This window comes from Triticum aestivum, chromosome 3A (genome assembly GCF_018294505.1).
Source record: "Triticum aestivum cultivar Chinese Spring chromosome 3A, IWGSC CS RefSeq v2.1, whole genome shotgun sequence".
NCBI lineage: Eukaryota > Viridiplantae > Streptophyta > Magnoliopsida > Poales > Poaceae > Triticum > Triticum aestivum.
In genome coordinates this window covers 183,180,892-183,198,894 of record NC_057800.1, presented here as the reverse complement: position 1 = coordinate 183,198,894, position 18,003 = coordinate 183,180,892, and positions in this window count along the sequence as shown.

Here is an 18,003-nt window from a genome sequence, read left to right as displayed (position 1 = left end):
CTAGGTGCCTTGGGCCCTTGGGTGGGGCGCACCAGCCCATCAGGGGCTGGTTCCCACGCCACTTCAGCCCATGGGGCCCTCCGGGATAGGTGGCCCCATCCGGTGGACCGCCGGGACCCTTCCGGTGGTCTCGGTACAATACCGGTAACCCCCGAAACCTTCCCGCTGGCTGAAACTGGATTTCCTATATATAAATCTTTACCTCCGGACCATTCCAGAACTCCTCGTGACGTCCGGGATCTCATTCGGGACTCCGAACAACTTTCTTGTTACTGCATACTAATATCTCTACAACCCTAGCGTCACTGAACCTTAAGTGTGTAGATCCTACGGGTTCGGGAGACACGCAGACATGACCGAGACGCCTCTCCGGTCAATAACCAACAGCGGGATCTTGAAAGTGCAACTATCCCTAGGTGGTTTTGGTAATTCATAACAACATATAGCTCATTGAGCTAATACTATTCCAAGATGATTATTTCAGGAAAGCTCAATGATTGGCATGGCATGGATGTGAAAGTGGAACCCTCAAAATGCTAAGGACAAAGGATTGGCTCAAGCTCAAAAGCTCAAGACTCTTCATTTTATATTTTAGTGATCCAAGATCACATTGAGTCTTTAGGAAAAGCCAATACTATCAAGGAGGGATGAGGTGTTGCTTAATGAGCCTCTTGTTTCATGTGCTTAGTGATATGCTCCAAAACCCTCAACTACTTTCCCATATCCACATTTGACCTAAACCCTAAGCCAAACTCGGTCCTACCGATTCTTCCTATCCGGCGCCATCGAGTTTCACTTGTCATTAGCCACTGCCAAACCCTAGCAATTCAGTCCTACCGATAGGGATCTCGGTCTCACCGAGATGGGGTTGCAAACTCTCTGTTTTCCTTTCGTAACTTTTCGGTCCCACCGAAAGAGCGAATCGGTCCCACCGAGATTGCAATGTAAACTCAGTGTTTCCCCTTTGTAACTTTTCGGTCTCACCGAGTTCCACTCGGTCTCACCGAAAGAGCAAATCGGTCCCACCGAGTTTGCCTGACCAACTCTCTGGTTAGCTAATTACCAAATTCGGTCTCACCGAGTTTGTGTAATCGGTCTCACCGAGATTACGTTATGCCCAAACCCTAACCATATCGGTCCTACCGAGTTGCATGTCAGTCCCACCGAAAATCACTAACGGTCACTAGGTTTACATTTTCGGTCCGACCGAGCTTATTGATTCGGTCCCACCGAGATTGGAAAACTGTGTAACGGTTGGATTTTGTGTGGAGGCTATATATACCCCTCCACCTTCTTCTCATTCAATGAGAGAGCCATCAGAACACACACACCATTCCAACTCATATGTTCTGAGAGAGAACCACCTACTCATGTGTTGAGACCAAGACATTCCATTCCTACCATATGAATCTTGATCTCTAGCCTTCCCAAGTTGCTTTCCACTCAAATCTCTTTCAACCAAATCCAAATCCTATGAGAGAGAGTTGAGTGTTGGGGAGACTATCATTTGAAGCACAAGAGCAAGGAGTTCATTACCTACACACCATTTGTTACTTCTTGGAGAGTGGTGTCTCCTAGATTGGCTAGGTGTCACTTGGGAGCCTCCGACAAGATTGTGGAGTTGAACCAAGGAGTTTGTAAGGGCAAGGAGATCGCCTACTTCGTGAAGATCTACCGCTAGTGAGGCAAGTCCTGTGTGGGCGATGGCCATGGTGGGATAGACAAGGTTGCTTCTTCGTGGACCCTTTGTGGGTGGTTGCTTCTTCGTGGACCCTTCGTGGGTGGAGCCCTGTGTGGACTCGCGCAACCGTTACCCTTGGGTGGAGCCCTGTGTGGACTCGCGCAACCGTTACCCTTCGTGGGTTGAAGTCTCCATCAACGTGGATGTAGGATAGCACCACCTATCCGAACCACGGGAAAAACATCCGTGTCTCCAATAGCGTTTGAATTCTCCAAACCCTTCCCTTTACATTCTTGCAAGTTGCATGCTTTACTTTCCGCTGCCAATATACTCTTTGCATGCTTGCTTGAATCATGTGATGATTGCTTGACTTGTCCTAAATTAGCTAAAATCTGCCAAGAACTAAAATTGGGAAAAGGTTAAGTTTTTATTTGGTCAAGTAGTCTAATCACCCCCCCTCTAGACATACTTTCGATCCTACAAGTGGTATCAGAGCTTTGGTCTCCATTTGCTTTGATCTCCATAGCTTTTGGTGGTCATAGCCTTGGTTTCACAACCTAGGAGAGTATGGCGTCTAGCGAGGGAAATTATCACCGTAGAGGTCCTTACTTTGATGGTACTAATTTTGCTAGTTGGAAGCATAAAATGAAAATGCATATTCTTGGACATAACCCGCCGTTTGGGCTATTGTGTGTGTTGGTTTGCAAGGTGACTTCTTTGATGGGAGAGAACCGAACCGTGAAGCTACCGCGGATGAGTTGAAGATGTTGCAATACAATGCTCAAGCTTGTGATATTCTCTTCAACGGATTGTGCCCCGAAGAATTCAACAAAATCAGCCGCCTTGAGAATGCAAAGGAAATTTGGGACACTTTGATTGATATGCACGAAGGTACCGACTCCGTCAAGGAATCCAAGTTGGATGTGCTTCAAAGCCAACTTGACAAGTTCAAGATGAAGGATGGTGAAGGTGTCGCTGAAATGTACTCTAGGCTTGCTCTCATCACAAATGAGATTGCCGGCTTAGGAAGTGAAGAGATGACCGATAAATTCATCATCAAGAAGATTCTAAGAGCCTTGGATGGAAAATATGATACCGTGTGCACATTGATCCAAATGATGCCCAATTACAAAGATCTCAAGCCAACGGAGGTGATTGGAAGAATTGTTGCTCATGAGATGTCACTTAAGGATAAAGAGGAACTTCACAACAAATCAAGTGGTGCCTATAAAGCCTCATGTGAAGCCCCTACATCATCAAGTGAGAAACAAGACTTCAATGAAGAATTGAGCTTAATGGTGAAGAACTTCAACAAGTTCTACAAGAGTAGAAGCAAAGATAGAAGCTCCAAGTCAAGGTCCTACAATGACAAAAGATCTTCTAGTCGAGAGCGAAACTGCTACAATTGTGGAAGACCCGGACACTATTCCAATGAGTGTACGGCTCCCTACAAGAGAAGAGAAGATTCTCCAAAAAGAAGAAGCAAAGGATCACCACCAAGAGAGAGAAGGAGTAGAGATGATCGTTATGAACGAAGATACTCACGGAGAAGCAAGGATTCGGAAAGGAAGGAAAAATCATCAAGGAGCTACACAAGACGAAGACATCAAGCTCATGTTGGTGAATGGGTATCCGGCTCCGACTCCGACAGCCACTCCGAGAGAAGTTATTACTCCGGCTCCGAAGATACTCAAGATGAAGGTGTTGCCGGTCTAGCACTTGTGTCAACCAACTCCTACGACATATTTGACTCACCAAATGAAGGAATTGGAAGATGCTTCATGGCCAAAGGTCCTAAGGTAACACACCCCGAGTATGTTGATTTCAATAGTGATGAAGATGACTTGTTAGGTGATGATTTGCTTGGTGACAACTCTAGTGATGAATACTATGATGAAATGTCAATTAAACATGCTAATCAAGATAAAACGAATGACAATGATAAGGAGAAGATTGAGGCCCTAACTAAAGAACTAAAACTCTTAAGTTAGCTCATGAAACCATCTTCGAAGATCATCGAGAACTTTTAAGAGCTCATGAGAAATTACGCTTTGAGAAGCTCAATCTTGAGCAAGAGCATGAGTTCTTAAAAGCAATCAATGATGATCTCCGCAAGAAAAGTTCTTCTTACATTGCCAAGCGTTTACTCTTATCTACTTACATGCCTCAAGTCAAGTCTAGTAACAAGAAAGATTCTTCCTCTAGCAGTAACAATGATCATGCTAAATCCAATATTGTTGCTTCTAGTAGTTCTCTTGATTCCACTAATGATTCTCTTAGCCAAGTTACACTTGAGCAAGAAAATAGCTTATTGAAGGGAATTATAGAGAAAGGAGTGTACAAAAGCCTTGCCGGGAGTAAGCAATTCGAGGAAATTGTGCGCAAGCAAGGAATGCACCGGAAGAATCAAGGTGTTGGTTTTGAACGAAAGTTCAATGCCAATGGAGTTGAGTGGGAAGAAGATCAATACCCCAAGACAAAGTTTGTCCCTCAACAAGAGAAGTATGCTTCTTTCAAGGGGACACAAGCTCAAGATGATCTTCCACCACAAGACTACGAGCAAAAAGGCAAGGACAAGCTTCAAGAGGAAATTGATGCATTTGAAGAAGCTCCTAAGACCTTAGTCAAGTGGATTCCCAAGACTACTTCAAGTTCCACTTCATCAAGTACGACTACAACTCCAAGGATTCCCATCAAGATGATGTGGATCCAAAAGAAGAAGAACTAGAGAGTTCTTGAGGGTGACTCCGCCAACATACTTCACTCTTATCATTTTGGCAAGAACAAGTGCAATCAACTTCCACATCTTGCACTAGTTCAAGGAGTCACAAACCCTCTTGTTGGTAAAACAAGGGACAAGGTAACCTAAAAGTTTTCATGGACATCATCTTTTGTGTGCATCACTCTATGTCTATGGATATCCTTGTTTGTTCCTTGTGGGACTAACCCATGTAGGTATTGAAAGTGCAATTCACTCAAATGGATAGCTCCAAGTGATCTACATCAACATTGAGCATCCACATCTTCAACATCTACATGAAGTCATCATCGACAAAACCCAAGGTTAGTTCATCCCTCTTAGGGGGGATATCACATCTAGGGGGAGCTTTACTCTAAGACTTGAGCTAAAGCAACTCTAAAGATGTGAACAAAACAATGCTTTATGTAAAAGTGGTAACCCCACTTGAGCTTAAACGATGAGTATGACCTATGATCAAGTGTTCTCACTTGACTCCTAAGTCAATATACTCATATATAGATGACCTAGTCATCGCAAATTGCTTGATAGATGCTAGAATTGGTTGTGCATGCCTTGTCACATATTTCATTTGCCATCTTATTGTGTGAGCATGCTGGTTGCATATTTTACTCATTCGAGGACATCCACTTGTTGTTTTGATTGTTTGGTTTTATCTTCTTTTGCCAAGTGGATGGACAAGAATGCCTAAGAACCTCCTCTAGCTATCTATGCTTTTCTCGTCTCAAACTCTATTCATGCTGCATCACAAAATTTGATCAAGTCAGATTCGAACCACTCTGTGTGAGGAGCGCTCGGAGTCCCCGATTCGTCATAGACTTAAACTTCCAAAACCTCTTTATGATCCTCGGTCTGACCGATACTCCACTTTCGGTCCTACCGAGATCATTAAGTTGATCTAGGTTTTCGATCTCGGTGCAACCGATTTGAACCTTTCGGTCACACCGAGTTTCAGTAACTGCTTGAAGTTATGAATCTCGGTGCCACCGAGTTGTTCCACTCGGTCACACCGACAGGGTCGGGCTATATATAGTCACGGGCAAAATTTTGGAAATTTCTCCGAACCCCTTCGCCCGCGCGATAGCCTGCTCTGCCCTCGTGGTCTCCGGATCGTCTTCTCGCCGCCAGCAGCCTCCAGTCGCTGGTCTCCGTCGCCGTCAACGGGAATTCTGCCCCGCCGTTGCCGCCGTAGCAAGTCTCCGCCGAACTAGGGTATGGACTTGATCACAGTGCTATTCCCCGTCCAATTCCTAGCACATTGTGTTCTTCATGATTCTTGCCACGATTGAAACACTCCTATCCAGTCAAAACGCCCGTAGATTAGGTTTGATTCGAAAATTCTAGGTTTAGGTTTCCGCCGAAACCATCTCGGACCCACCGAGTTGAAAAACTCGGTCCCACCGATTTGGCTCTTGCCATTGCACAAGTGAGACTCGGTCTGACCGAGAATTACTTATCGGTGTGACCGATTTTTGAACTCAGTGAAACCCTAGCAGTCTCGGTGCCACCGAACTGTGACTCGGTCCTACCGAGTTCACTAGTTTAGGTTCCAAAACTGCTTCGGTATCACCGAGTTTGAAAATCGGTAGATCCGAGATGATTTCAGTGGGAAACTAAAACTAAGTTTTTGGATCATTCTTTTGCAAAAATCTCTGCATTTTGTGATGCTCATCTTTTCTATCTCATCTATAATCTATTCACAGGGTCAGCAGTCAGTTTGCAGCATGTCTAATGAAAGTGATAGCCAAAATATGTCAGAGCAGCAAGTGGTGATGAGTGAGGGCACTAGTCCCTCCAGTTCATCTGATGAAGGCAGCAGGAGCACTCCTAGCAATTTGCCAAAGGCTGCCACGAGACAAAGGAAGAAGAGGACTTCAGATTCCGAAGATGAGGACTATGTGGCAGAGGAAGAGGCCACTTCCAAGAGAGTTGAGCCAGCTCAAGGCACTAAGCCAGGTCTGAAAATAAAAAGGCCAGCAGGCAGGCAGCCCATGTCAAAGGCAAGAGCCTCAACTGAGAAGCCCACTCCCCAAGAGCCAGTTGCAGCTGAGGGCAAGAAAAGAAAGGAAAGGGTGAAGAAGACTGTGGCTAGAGTGCTTGGCAAGGCTTCCATCATGGAAGAAGAAGAGGAAGAAGAGGTAGCTGCACCAGCACCCAAGGCACCCAAGCTGATGGGTGATGCCATAAGGTCAGGGGCTATTGCATCTAAGCCCAAAGCTGCCTCCAAGCCAAAGCCTAAGAGAAATACAAGGAGCATTCCTGCAGCTGAGAAGAACAAGGCCCCAGTGCCTGAGACTATTGCTGAAGAAGAGGAAGAGAATGTCCTGAGAAAGCTAAAGCCCAAGATCCCAGACCACAACGATGCTCATCCTGTGGCTGAGGATATGAAGCTCAGGAGAGATTCAGGGCTGAGGAAATGGAGAGAAGCAGACCCATATGCTTCAAGAAGAAGGACTGCCGTGGACTACAGGTTTCACACCAAGGAGCAGCAGGATTTCTATGAGACTGTTTTGCTAGATAAGAAGCCAATTGTCTGTGACATGAGATGGGTTGACTGGACCTACATGAAGGGAGAAGGAGGAACACTACCCAGGAGTATATGACAGCTTTAATGCTTGTGGAGTAGCTGACTTTGTTGGGTAGAAGCTCACAAAGTGGAATGAGGAACTGATCATGCAATTCTACTCCACGGCACACTTTTATCCAGATGGGAGGATCACATGGATGTCTGAGGGTACAAGGTACCAATCCACAGTGGCTGAGTGGGCACAGATCATTAATGCCCCAGAGGAGCAAGATGATGACTTGGATATCTATGCCAAGAAGAAGATGGACCATAACTCCATGTCCAATATGTACAAGGAAATTCCCAATGAAGCTCTTGACACCTTCAAATTTGGGTCTGTGCATTACCTTCTGTCCGGACTGCCTACGATCAATTGGATACTAAGGCACACCTTACTGCCCAAGTCTGGAGATCACAAGATGATCAGAGGCCATGCTATCAACTTGCTACATGTGTTTGATGTGCCTCAGAAGTTCAAGGTGATGAGCCTCATAGTGGAAACAATCAAGAGGACTGCAGCAGATCAGAAGAGGAGCTGCGGATATGCCCCTCAAATTCAGGAGCTCATCAACTCCAAGATGGGCACGGGCATATATCTATTGGACAAGGAACACCTGCCCATCCGTCCAGATTTCGAGGACAATGAAGTTGTCATGACTGAGAACGAGCCATCATCTGCCCAAGCATACGCAAAGAAGGAGAAGGCGAGGAAGGAGAAAGCTGCCAAGATGCCTACTCAAGAGGAGGCATCTGAGTATTTCTTGAAGACTAAACAAGAGCAGCTTGGTTACTTGATTGCATCCACGCTGAGGATTGAGCAAAGTCTGGCCACCCTCACTCAGAATCAGCAGAGCCTAGAGAGAATCATGGAACAGAAGTTCTATGACTTGGATGTCAAGGTAACGGAAGTTCAGTCTGCAGTGGAGCAGCTCCAGGAGGACATGCAGGAGAGGAGAGGCAGGACTACCACTCATGCCTTTGCCAGAGTGCCACGAGGCCCGAGGTCATCTGCCGTGCCAGTTGCTGACACAAGAGCCACCACCTCAGCACCAGCCACAGCCTCAGTTCCACCAGCTCCAGCATCTACTTCAGCTCCAACTCCAGCGACTACTTCAGCATCTACCGAAGCCTTCGTCCTTGGAGTGATCCGGACTCCACCACCACCTGAAGATCAAGCCTGAGCGTCGATCTAGTGCTATGCATTTTCTAGGAACTTTTTGGTAACTTGTTGCCAAAGGGGGAGAAGATGTATAGATCATAGGCTTCGAGAGAGAGAGTGTTGCTTTTCTCTCTTGCTTTATTTGGTGGTTTTTCGAACTTGTTTGCTTTTGAGTGCCTGAGATACTACGTCATTATTTGTGAGACAATGATGATCATGTGTTTGATCATAAGCTACACTTAATGCTTGCTTAATACGATTATCCTATCTATCTTGTGTGATCATTCACTTTTCTTGGTGATGAGTGCATGTATTTCATTCTTATCATTTTGAGCGCTCCACCAAGATGTATGTGACATGGAAGAGTAACCCATGACTCTAACTCTTTGTGCATTTGCAGTCCAAAGCAAATTTTAAATATGCACAAATTTAGGGGGAGCTCTTACTTATCACATACTTCTCAAAGCGACGATATATTTCTTGCTTATTATCATTTGTCAAAGCTTTGATCTATATGTTGTCATCAATTACCAAAAAGGGGGAGATTGAAAGTGCAACTATCCCTAGGTGGTTTTGGTAATTCATAACAACATATAGCTCATTGAGCTAATACTATTCCAAGATGATTATTTCAGGAAAGCTCAATGATTGGCATGGCATGGATGTGAAAGTGGAACCCTCAAAATGCTAAGGACAAAGGATTGGCTCAAGCTCAAAAGCTCAAGACTCTTCATTTTATATTTTAGTGATCCAAGATCACATTGAGTCTTTAGGAAAAGCCAATACTATCAAGGAGGGATGAGGTGTTGCTTAATGAGCCTCTTGCTTCATGTGCTTAGTGATATGCTCCAAAACCCTCAACTACTTTCCCATATCCACATATGACCTAAACCCTAAGCCAAACTCGGTCCTACCGATTCTTCCTATCCGGCGCCACCGAGTTTCACTTGTCATTAGCCACTGCCAAACCCTAGCAATTCGGTCCTACCGATAGGGATCTCGGTCTCACCGAGATGGGGTTGCAAACTCTCTGTTTCCCTTTCGTAACTTTTCGGTCCCACCGAAAGAGCGAATCGGTCCCACCGAGATTGCAATGTAAACTCAGTGTTTCCCCTTTGTAACTTTTCGGTCTCACCGAGTTCCACTCGGTCTCACCGAAAGAGCAAATCGGTCCCACCGAGTTTGCCTGACCAACTCTCTGGTTAGCTAATTACCAAATTCGGTCTCACCGAGTTTGTGTAATCGGTCTCACCGAGATTACGTTATGCCCAAACCCTAACCATATCGGTCCTACCGAGTTGCATGTCAGTCCCACCGAAAATCACTAACGGTCACTAGGTTTACATTTTCGGTCCGACCGAGCTTATTGATTCGGTCCCACCGAGATTGGAAAACTGTGTAACGGTTGGATTTTGTGTGGAGGCTATATATACCCCTCCACCTTCTTCTCATTCGAGAGAGAGCCATCAGAACACACACACCATTCCAACTCATATGTTCTGAGAGAGAACCACCTACTCATGTGTTGAGACCAAGACATTCCATTCCTACCATATGAATCTTGATCTCTAGCCTTCCCAAGTTGCTTTCCACTCAAATCCTCTTTCCACCAAATCCAAATCCTATGAGAGAGAGTTGAGTGTTGGGGAGACTATCATTTGAAGCACAAGAGCAAGGAGTTCATTACCTACACACCATTTGTTACTTCTTGGAGAGTGGTGTCTCCTAGATTGGCTAGGTGTCACTTGGGAGCCTCCGACAAGATTGTGGAGTTGAACCAAGGAGTTTGTAAGGGCAAGGAGATCGCCTACTTCGTGAAGATCTACCGCTAGTGAGGCAAGTCCTGTGTGGGCGATGGCCATGGTGGGATAGACAAGGTTGCTTCTTCGTGGACCCTTTGTGGGTGGTTGCTTCTTCGTGGACCCTTCGTGGGTGGAGCCCTGTGTGGACTCGCGCAACCGTTACCCTTGGGTGGAGCCCTGTGTGGACTCGCGCAACCGTTACCCTTCGTGGGTTGAAGTCTCCATCAACGTGGATGTAGGATAGCACCACCTATCCGAACCACGGGAAAAACATCCGTGTCTCCAATAGCGTTTGAATTCTCCAAACCCTTCCCTTTACATTCTTGCAAGTTGCATGCTTCACTTTCCGCTGCCAATATACTCTTTGCATGCTTGCTTGAATCATGTGATGATTGCTTGACTTGTCCTAAATTAGCTAAAATCTGCCAAGAACTAAAATTGGGAAAAGGTTAAGTTTTTATTTGGTCAAGTAGTCTAATCACCCCCCCTCTAGACATACTTTCGATCCTATAGATCTGGATACCCATGTTGGCTCCCACATGCTCCTCGATGATCTCATCGGATGAACCACGATGTCAAGGACTTAATCAATCCCGTATTCAATTCCCTTTGTCAATCGGTACGTTACTTGCCCGAGACTCGATCGTCGGTATCCCAATACCTTGTTCAATCTCGTTACCGGCAAGTCATTTTACTCGTACCGTAATGCATGATCCCGTGATCAACCACTTGATCACATTGAGCTCATTATGATGATGCATTACCGAGTGGGCCCAGAGATACCTCTCCGTCATACGGAGTGACAAATCCCAGTCTCGATTCGTGCCAACCCAACAGACACTTTCGGAGATACCTGTAATGTACCTTTATAGTCACCCAGTTACGTTGTGACGTTTGGCACACCCAAGGCACTCCTACGGTATCCGGGAGTTGCACAATCTCATGATCTAAGGAAATGATACTTGACATTCAGAAAAGCTACAACAAACGAACTACACAATCTTTGAGCTAAGCTTAGGATTGGGTCTTGTCCATCACATCATTCTCCTAATGATGTGATCCCGTTATCAATGACATCTAATGTCCATAGTCAGGAAACCATGACTATCCTTTGATCAATGAGCTAGTCAACTAGAGGCTCACTAGGGACGTGTTGTGGTCTATGTATTCACACATGTATTACGATTTTCGGATAATACAATTATAGCATGAATAATAGACAATTACCATGAACAAGGAAATATAATAATCATTTTATTATTGCCTCTAGGGCATATTTCCAATAGTCTCCCACTTGCACTAGAGTTAATCATCTAGTTACATTGTGATGGATCGAACACCCATGGAATTCTGGTGTTGATTATGTTTTGCTCTAGGGAGAGGTTTAGTCATCGGATCTGCTACATTCAGGTCCGTATGTACTTTACAAATTTCCATGTCTCCATTTTGAACACTTTCACGAATGGAGTTGAAGCGACACTTGATATGCCTGGTCTTCCTGTGAAATCTGGGCTCCTTGGCAAGGGCAATAGCTCTAGTGTTGTCACAGAAGAGAGTCATCGGCCCCGACGCATTGGGTATGATTCCTAGGTCGGTGATGAACTCCTTCATCCATATTGCTTCTTGTGCTGCCTCCGAGGCTGCCATGTATTCTGCTTCACATGTAGATCCTGCCACGACGCTTTGCTTGCAACTGCACCAACTTACTGCCCCACCATTCAAAATATACACGTATCCGGTTTGTGACTTAGAGTCATCCAGATCTGTGTCGAAGCTAGCATCGACGTAACCCTTTACGACGAGCTCTTCGCCACCTCCATAAACGAGAAACATATCCTTGGTCCTTTTTAGGTACTTCAGGATGTTTTTGACCACTGTCCAGTGTTCCTTGCCGGGATTACTTTGGTACCTACCTACCAAACTTACGGCAAGGTTTACATCAGGTCTGGTACACAGCATGGCATACATAATAGACCCTATGGCTGAGGCATAGGGGATGACACTCATCTCTTCTATATCTTCTGCCGTGGTCGGGCATTGAGCCGTGCTCAATCGCACACCTTGCAATACAGGCAAGAACCCCTTCTTGGACTGATCCATATTGAACTTCTTCAATATCTTGTCAAGGTACGTACTTTGTGAAAGACCGATGAGGCATCTGGATCTATCTCTATAGATCTTGATGTCTAATATATAAGCAGCTTCTCCAAGGTCCTTCATTGAAAAACACTTGTTCAAATAGGCCTTTATGCTTTCCAAGAATTCTATATCATTTCCCTTCAACAGTATGTCATCCACATATAATATGAGAAATGCTACAGAGCTCCCACTCACTTTCTTGTAAACGCAGGCTTCTCCATAAGTCTGCATAAACCCAAACGCTTTGATCATCTCATCAAAGCGAATGTTCCAACTCCAAGATGCTTGCACCAGCCCATAGATTGAGCATTGGAGCTTGCACACCTTGTTAGCATTCTTAGGATCGACAAAACCTTCCGGCTGCATCATATACAATTCTTCCTTAAGAAAGCCGTTAAGGAATGCCGTTTTGACGTCCATTTGCCAAATCTCATAATCATAGAATGCGGCAATTGCTAACATGATTCGGACGTACTTCAGCTTCGCTACGGGTGAGAAAGTCTCATCGTAGTCAACCCCTTGAACTTGTCGATAACCCTTAGCGACAAGTCGAGCCTTATAGATGGTCACATTACCATCCGCGTCTGTCTTCTTCTTAAAGATCCATTTATTTTCTATGGCTCGCCGATCTTCGGGCAAGTCAGTCAAAGTCCATACTTTGTTTTCATACATGGATTCTATCTCAGATTTCATGGCTTCTAGCCATTTGTCGGAATCTGGGCCCGCCATCGCTTCTTCATAGTTCGAAGGTTCACCGTTGTCTAACAACATGATTTCCAAGACAGGGTTGCCGTACCACTCTGGTGCGGAACGGGTCCTTGTGGACCTACGAAGTTCAGTAGGAGCTTGATCCGAAGTATCTTGATCATCATCATTAACTTCCTCTCTAATCGGTGCAGGCACCACAGGAACATTTTCCCGAGCTGCGCTACTCTCTGCTTCAAGAGGCAGTACTTCATCAAGCTCTACTTTCCTCCCACTTACTTCTTTCGGGAGAAACTCCTTCTCTAGAAAGGATCCATTCTTGGCAACGAAGATCTTGCCTTCGGATCTGAGGTAGAAGGTATACCCAATGGTTTCCTTAGGGTATCCTATGAAGACGCATTTTTCCGACTTGGGTTCGAGCTTTTCAGGTTGAAGTTTCTTGACATAAGCATCACATCCCCAAACTTTTAGAAACGACAGCTTAGGTTTCTTCCCAAACCATAATTCATACGGTGTCGTCTCAACGGATTTCGACAGAGCCCTATTTAAAGTGAATGCGGCAGTCTCTAAAGCATATCCCCAAAATGATAGCGGTTAATCGGTAAGAGACATCATAGATCGCACCACATCTAATAGAGTGCGATTACGACGTTCGGACACACCATTACACTGAGGTGTTCCAGGCGGCGTGAGTTGTGAAACTATTCCACATTTTCTTAAGTGTGTGCCAAATTCGTGACTCAAGTATTCTTCCCCACCATCTGATCGCAAGAACTTGATTTTCCTGTCACGTTGATTCTCAACCTCACTCTGAAATTCCTTGAACTTTTCAAAGGTCTCAGACTTGTGTTTCATTAAGTAGACATACCCATATCTACTCAAGTCATCAGTGAGGGTGAGAACATAACGGTAGCCACCGTGAGCCTCAACACTCATTGGACCGCACACATCAGTATGTATGATTTCCAATAAGTTGGTTGCTCGCTCCATTGTTCCTGAGAATGGAGTCTTGGTCATCTTACCCATGAGGCATGGTTCGCACGTGTCAAATGATTCGTAATCAAGAGACTCTAAAAGTCCATCTGCATGGAGCTTCTTCATGCGTTTGACACCTATGTGACCAAGGCGGCAGTGCCACAAGTATGTGGGACTATCATTATCAACCTTATATCTTTTGGTATTCACACTATGAATATGTGTAGCATTACGCTCGAGATTCATTAAGAATAAACCATTCACCATCGGAGCATGACCATAAAACATATCTCTCATATAAATAGAACAACCATTATTCTCGGATTTAAATGAGTAGCCATCTCGTATTAAACGAGATCCTGATACAATGTTCATGCTCAAAGCTGGCACTAAATAACAATTATTGAGGTTTAAAACTAATCCCGTAGGTAAATGTAGAGGTAGCGTGCCGACGGCGATCACATCAACCTTGGAACCATTCCCGACGCGCATCGTCACCTCATCCTTCGCCAGTCTCCGTTTATTCTGCAGCTCCTGCTTTGAGTTACAAATGCGAGCAACCGCACCGGTATTAAATACCCAGGAGCTACTATGAGTACTGGTAAGGTACACATCAATTACATGTATATCACATATACCTTTCGTGATGCCGGCCTTCTTGTCCGCTAAGTATTTGGGGCAGTTCCGCTTCCAGTGACCACTTCCCTTGCAATAAAAACACTCAGTCTCGGGCTTGGGTCCATTCTTTGGTTTCTTCCCGGCAGCTTGCTTACCGGGCGCGGCAACTCCCTTGCCGTCCTTCTTGAAGTTCTTCTTACCCTTGCCTTTCTTGAACTTAGTGGTTTTATTCACCATCAACACTTGATGTTCCTTTTTGAATTCTACCTCTGCTGATTTCAGCATTGCAAATACTTCAGGAATGGTCTTTTCCATCCCCTGCATATTGAAGTTCATCACAAAGCTCTTGTAGCTCGGTGGAAGCAACTGAAGGATTCTGTCAATGACCGCGTCATCCGGGAGATTAATTCCCAGCTGAGTCAAGCGGTTATGCAACCCAGACATTTTGAGTATGTGCTCACTGACAGAACTATTTTCCTCCATCTTATAGCTGAAGAACTTGTCGGCGACTTCATATCTCTCGACCCGGGCATGAGCTTGAAAAACCATTTTCAGCTCTTCGAACATCTCATATGCTCCGTGTCTCTCAAAACGCTTTTGGAGCCCCGGTTCTAAGCTGTAAAGCATGCCGCACTGAACGAGGGAGTAATCATCAGCACGTGTCTGCCAAGCGTTCATAACGTCTTGGTTCTGTGGGACGGGTGCATCACCTAGCGGTGCTTCTAGGACATAATCTTTCTTGGCAGCTATGAGGATGATCCTCAGGTTCTGGACCCAGTCCGTATAGTTGCTGCCATCGTCTTTCAGCTTGGTTTTCTCTAGGAACGCGTTGAAGTTGAGGACAACGTGGGCCATTTGATCTACAAGACATATTGTAAAGATTTTAGACTAAGTTCATGATAATTAAGTTCATCTAATCAAATTATTAAATGAACTCCCACTCAGATAGACATCCCTCCAGTCATCTAAGTATAACATGATCCGAGTTAACTAGGTCGTGTCCGATCATCACGTGAGACGGAGTAGTCAACATCGGTGAACATCTTCATGTTGATCGTATCTTCTATACGACTCATGCTCGACCTTTCGGTCTTTTGTGTTCCGAGGCCATGTTTGTACATGCTAGGCTCGTCAAGTCAACGTAAGTGTATTGCGTGTGTAAATCTGGCTTACACCCGTTGTATTCGAACGTTAGAATCTATCACACCCGATCATCACGTGGTGCTCCGAAACAATGAACCTTCGCAACGATGCACAGTTAGGGGGAACACTTTCTTGAAATTATTACGAGGGATCATCTTATTTAAGCTACCGTCGTTCTAAGCAAATAAGATGTAAAAACATGATAAACATCACATGCAATCAAATAGTGACATGATATGGCCAATATCATTTGCTCCTTTGATCTCCATCTTCGGGGCTCCATGATCATCGTTGTCACCGGCATGACACCATGATCTCCATCATCGTGTCTTCTTGAAGTTGTCTCGTCATCTATTACTTCTACTACTATGGCTAACGCTTTAGCAATAAAGTAAAGTAATTACATGACGTTTATGTTGACATGCAGGTCATAAATAAATAAAGACAACTCCTATGGCTCCTGCCGGTTGTCATACTCATCGACATGCAAGTCGTGATTCCTATTACAAGAACATGATCAATCTCATACATCACATATATCATTCATCATTCATCACAACCTTTGGCCATATCACATCACAAAACACTTGCTGCAAAAACAAGTTAGACGTCCTCTAATTGTTGTTGCAAGTTTTTACGTGGCTGCTATAGGTTTCTAGCAAGAACGTTTCTTACCTACGCCAAAACCACAACATGAATTGCCAATTTCTATTTACCATTCATAAGGACCCTGTTCATCGAATCCGATCCGACTAAAGTGGGAGAGACAGACACCCGCCAGCCACCTTATGCAACTAGTGCATGTCAGTCGGTGGAACCGATCTCACGTAAGCGTACGTGTAAGGTTGGTCCAGGACGCTTCATCCCACAATGCCGCCGAATCAAGATAAGACTAGTAACGGCAAGCAAATTGACAATATCAACGCCCACAACTACTTTGTGTTCTACTCATGCATAGTAACTACGCATAGACCTAGCTCTGATACCACTGTTGGGGATCGTAGCAGAAAAAAAAAATTTCTACGCATCATCAAGATCAATCTATGGAGTATTCTAGCGACGAGGGGAATAGGAGTGCATCTACATACCCTTGTAGATCGCGAGCGGAAGCGTTCAAGTGAACGGGGATGATGGAGTCGTACTCGCCATGATCCAAATCACCGATGACCAAGTGCCGAATGGACAGCACCTCCGCGTTCAACACACGTACGGTTGGGAAGACGTCTCCTCCTTCTTGATCCATCAAGGGGAAAGGAGAGGTTGATGAAGATCCAGCAGCACGACGGCATGGTGGTGGATGCAGCAGGATCCCGACAGGGCTTCGCCAAGCACAAGTGGGGAGGAGAGGTGTTACGGAGGGAGAGGGTGGCGCCAAGAGCAAGGTACAGTTGCCCTCCCTCCCTTCCACTATATATAGGGGCTAGGGGGGGGTCACACGCCCCCTTGGAGATCCCATCAAAAAGGGGGGGCGGCCCCTGGGGGCAACGGCCCCCTTAGGGTTTCCAACCAGGGGGGTGCATGCCCCCTAGGGTTTCCAACCCTAGGCGCCTTGGGCCCTTGGGTGGGGCGCACCAGCCCATCAGGGGCTGGTTCCCATGCCACTTCAGCCCATGGGGCCCTCCAGGATAGGTGGCCCCATCCGGTGGACCCCCGGGACCCTTCCGGTGGTCCCGGTACAATACTGGTAACCCCCGAAACCTTCCCGCTGGCCGAAACTGGACTTCCTATATATAAATCTTTACCTCTGAACCATTCTAGAACTCCTCGTGACGTCCGAGATCTCATCCGGGACTCTGAATAACTTTCGGGTTACTGCATACTAATATCTCTACAACCCTAGCGTCACTGAACCTTAAGTGTGTAGATCCTACGAGTTCGGGAGACACACAGACATGACCGAGACGCCTCTCCGGTCAATAACCAACAGCGGGATCTGGATACCCATGTTGGCTCCCACATGCTCCTCGATGATCTCATCGGATGAACCACGATGTCGAGGACTTAATCAATCCCGTATTCAATTCCCTTTGTCAATCGGTACGTTACTTGCCCGAGACTCGATCGTCAGTATCCCAATACCTTGTTCAATCTCGTTACCGGCAAGTCATTTTACTCGTATCGTAATGCATGATCCCGTGATCAACCACTTGATCACATTGAGCTCATTATGATGATGCATTACCGAGTGGGCCCAGAGATACCTCTCCGTCATACGGAGTGACAAATCCCAGTCTCGATTCGTGCCAACCCAACAGACACTTTCGGAGATACCTGTAATGTACCTTTATAGTCACCCAGTTACATTGTGACGTTTGGCACACCCAAGGCACTCCTACGGTATCCGGGAGTTGCACAATCTCATGGTCTAAGGAAATGATACTTGACATTCAGAAAAGCTACAGCAAACGAACTACACGATCTTTGAGCTAAACTTAGGATTGGGTCTTGTCCATCACA